General features: G+C 34.6%; 1 non-coding gene across 1 annotated transcript; it reads right to left on the bottom strand.

Annotated features, from left to right (window-relative positions):
- Positions 1-1,739: 1,739 nt before the first annotated feature.
- Positions 1,740-1,951, bottom strand: LOC129471787 (small nucleolar RNA U3). The gene has a single exon (XR_008653738.1). It is a non-coding gene; the product is annotated as a small nucleolar RNA U3 (small nucleolar RNA).
- Between the last annotated feature and the right edge of the window lie 2,540 nt (positions 1,952-4,491).

Below are 4,491 nucleotides of genomic sequence, written 5' to 3' on the forward strand. Positions count from 1 at the left end.
CTTAGGATATTCTGTTTGGGAGTTCCTTGCACAGAACAGTGGGATTTCTGAGAAGACAATTTGACCATTGACAGAGTTATGTCACTCCCAAGATTCTGCACTTTAGTAAGCCATTTTTGCCTCTCAGTTTTTGTCTTAATAGTTACTCAGCAGGTTTGCTTGCTCCAGGTAATTTGACATTAACTAACTTTTACTGAAATATTTGTATTAAAAAGTGAATATGCTGATATATTCATAGAATGTTAAGATACAGATCATTCTTTATGTATTTAAATATGATATCAAGACAGTTTCTGTAAAAAGACCACAGGTACATAGAAATTCCGTGTCAAGGTCAGAACAAGAATATTCAGAAGTATGGAAATAAAAAAATACCTTATTTGTAAGTTAAAAGTTAGTTATCTGATTTCTGGAAATAGATATCCCTATTGTAGAATCTCATCGAAAAACGAAAAAATGACATAAGAGAACTTGACTGATTTAAGTCTATCTAAGCAAAAGTGAACTAGATTTATTATTCTAATCTGACAATCTGGATGAGAAAGAAATCATAGGGGACTGGATTGATGTAAAGATATTGGTGAGCTGAAATGGGCAGTGGGTGGGGGGCATTTGGTTTGTCAAAAGAAAGGAGTTCTGTTTCCGATAATGTTTCCAGAATTTATCACATGTCAGTTCATGTTTACTTCTGGACATCAAAGGATGTGATCTTTTGTCAAGGTCTGTAAGGGAAGGTATTTGTAATATTTATTGATGCAGAACAAATTATCCACATACTTGGGAGTTTAAAACATAAAACATTATTCTCTCATATTTCTATGAGTCAAAAATTTGAAGGCAGCTTAGCTGGATAGTTCTGGCTGAGGGTCAAGCCATGGTGTTGGCTGGAGTTACTGTCATCTTAAAAACTTCACTGGGGCTGTAGTTACAGGATCCACTTACTGGGTGGTTCAATTACATGACTCTAGCAGAGGGCATCGATTCCTTGATGATTTTTGAAAAGAAGCATCCATTCCTGTTCACATGGACCTCTACATGGAGTTGCTTGAGTGTTCTGATGACACGGTATCTATTACCAGCTTTCACCAGAGCAAGTGATCCCAGAGAGAGTGAAGAGACAGATACAAGGCCCTGCATGACCTCATATTGAAGGTCACACACCATCACTTCTACATAGTCTATTTGATAGAAGCAAGCCACTACATCCACCCAATGTTCAAGGGGAGGGGGATGAAGCTCCATCTCTTAAAGGAAGGCATGTCAAAGAATTAGTAGATATATTTTAAAAGTACTACTCTCATTTAATGTCATTTAACTTTATAAAAATTTTTATATGATATTCTGTTGTATCTTGATGTATTTTTTAACATCTTTATCTTTAGTCATTGTTCCTAAAGTTCAGACACAATGCCACCTTCAAATGAGCTGAAAAAGCACAATTTCATAATGAAAGCTATCTTACCTAGGGAAATGCAATTCCTGATTAAAATATTAAAATGTCAAAGAAAGTTAACATTTAAAAACATGTCAAGTAATGTATCTGATTACTGGATGTATACACTGTATAAACCAAGGAATATTGATTGTGAATCCTTACAGAAATGACAGCCTTCTGTAAAAAACTGTGGAAGATGTATCTTCTATAGATGATAGAAACAAACGTGCATTTTAATCTGTACATATTGTTTGTGGCCTGATAAACTGCATTAGATTAAATTAATTAGTTAATTTAAATAATTACCTCTCAGACTTCATCCTCCCCTCCTATTCTTCTGAGGGAGGGAAAGGATGATCATCAATACCAAGTGTCAGTTGCAGCAACACAACACAGAGAGCTGGCTTCATGCTTAGGAGACAATGCTGTGCCCCTTTCCCATAGTTGATGGTGCTCTACACGTTCAGAGAAACTTCTAGTAGAAAGCATAAAAGTGATCCCTGAAAGAAAAGTCTTGATAAATGATATGGTTTGGCTGTGTCCCCACCCAAATCTCATCTTGAATTGTAGTTCCCATAATTCCTACATGTCATGAGAGGGACTGAGTGGAGATAATTGAATCATGGGGCTGGTTTCCTCCATCTTGTTCTCATGATAGTAAATTCTCACAAGATCCGATGATTTTATAAGGAACTTCCCCCTTTGCTCAGCTCTCCTTCCTCTTCTCCTTGCCACCATGTGAAGAAGGATGTGTTGGCTTCCCCTTCTGCCATGACTATAAGTTTCCTGAGGCCTGCCTAGCCATGCTGAACTGTGAGTTAATTAAGCCTCTTTCCTATATAAATTACCCAGTCTCAGGTATGTCCCTATAGCAGCACAAGAATAGACTAATACAATAAATTATATTTTAAACTTGAAATTGATGTTTGAGTATAACTGCCTCAAAAAGGCATATGTCCTGTTTTGCTTAGGGTGCAATCCTGCATAAAGTCACTCAATGTGCTAGTGTCCCAAAGCATTAAACTGAAGAATTTCAGAAATCTTTTCTCATTCATTTAAAGGATAGCAATTAATACTTTTCTTACATTTCTGGATTAATTCTGATTATTTCTTGAAGATAGTAGATTTTGATGTTGTTTGTTACATTTAGTAATGAATGAAGTATGTCCTCCAACATTTTAGGACTATTAGCTGCTATTTAAATAACACATTTAGAGGCATAATTAGTAAGCATTTTTTTGCAATATTTTAATTTGGCATGTTAAGTTTTCTAAAATAATAAATTTCCATAGGTATATGTAGTTGAATAATCTCAGCAATCTTATACAGGTCAGAATTTTAAGTTTTCATTACTTTTTATACATACACAAGAATGAAAATTATATTTTATTAAAAAATTAATGGAAAAGATTTGATTGCAACAGCTTTTAAGATCACAGAGTATATTTGTTGATTGAGTTTTTTGGAGTGGGGAGAAAATTAGAAAAGGAGAACAAAGAGAATATTGACAAAAATATGGAAATTTTTTTATTTTTTATTTTTAGAGATAAGATATCACTCTGGGCTGGGTGCACTGGCTCACACTGGTAATCCTAGCACTCTGGGAGGCTGAGGCAGGTGGATCACCTGAGGTTAGGGGTTCGAGACCAGCCTGACTGACATGGAGAAACCCTGTCTCTACTAAAAATACAAAATTAGCCGGGCGTGGTAGCACATACCTGTAATCCCAGCTACTCGGGAGGCTGAGGTAGGAGAATTGCTTGAACCCGGGAGGAGGAGGTTGTGGGGAGGCGAGATGGAGCCATTGTACTCCATACAGGGCAACAACAGCGAAACTCCATCTAAAAAAAAAAAATTACTCTGTCACTATACTATAATAATACTAATAAAAATAAAACTTGTACAATTATAGTTCAGGACTTCAAGGTCTCCCTCTCAGCTACTGGTAGGAATATTAAACAGAAAATTTAGTAAAGATAAAGCAAATCTGAACACCTTTCAGAAAATAAGATGTAATTGACATAGATAAAAATGTCCACCTGAAAACTGCAGAATATATACGTATTTATTTCAAGCACCCATGGAACATTTGCCAAAATAACCTGGGTCATACAACAAACTTCAACGAATTTAAAAGAATTGAAGTAATGTAGAGTTTGTGTTCTGTGACCAAAAATCTATAACAGAAAGAAACCTCTAAAATATCTAAACACATAAAAATTAAACTACACATTTCTAAATACTTCCTGGATAAAAGAAAAATTTAAAGATATATACATAAAAATTAATAAAAACAAAAACACAATTTATCAGAATACATAATATGCAGCCAAGGCAGTGCTAAGAGGAAAACTTATAGCCCTAAATTCCTACATCAGAAAAGAGAAAACCTCTCAAATCAATTACCTAAATTCCTACCTCTAGAAACTAGAAAAAGAAGAGCAAAATTAGCACAAAGAAAGCAGAGGAAAGGAAATCTTAAAGATGAGAGCAAAAACCAAAGAAATTTGAAATTGTTAACAGTGGGGAAAACCAATGAAACAGAAAGCAGAATCTTTAAAACAATAACATTAAAATCTCTAGCAAGACTCACAGAAATACGAAGCAAGAAGGCATAAATAATAAATATTGGGAATAAAGTATAGGATATAATTACAAATCTTGCAGCTGTTAAAAGATTAACAAGGAAATGCTATGGATAACTTTACACTAATTTAGACAACTTAGAAGAAATGGAATGAGATAACCAGCAATAAAAACAACAAATTATTGATATATGCAACAGCTTGGATGAATCTTCAGAGAATTATGCTGAGTGAGAAAAGCCAATCCTAAAAGATTATATACTTAATAATTCCATTTATATAACATTCTTGACATGACAAAGTTTACAAATGGAGGACCCATTAATGGTTGCCAGAAATGAGGGATAGTGGGTTGTAAGTGTGTGTGGTTCTAACAGAGCAACAGGAGGGATCCTGTAGTGATGAAACTGTTCAGTTTCTTGATTACCTGGTAATGAAACTGTTCAGTTTCTTGATTATCTAGCAATGAAA

This window comes from Symphalangus syndactylus, chromosome 21, assembly GCF_028878055.3.
Source record: "Symphalangus syndactylus isolate Jambi chromosome 21, NHGRI_mSymSyn1-v2.1_pri, whole genome shotgun sequence".
NCBI classification, from domain to species: domain Eukaryota; kingdom Metazoa; phylum Chordata; class Mammalia; order Primates; family Hylobatidae; genus Symphalangus; species Symphalangus syndactylus.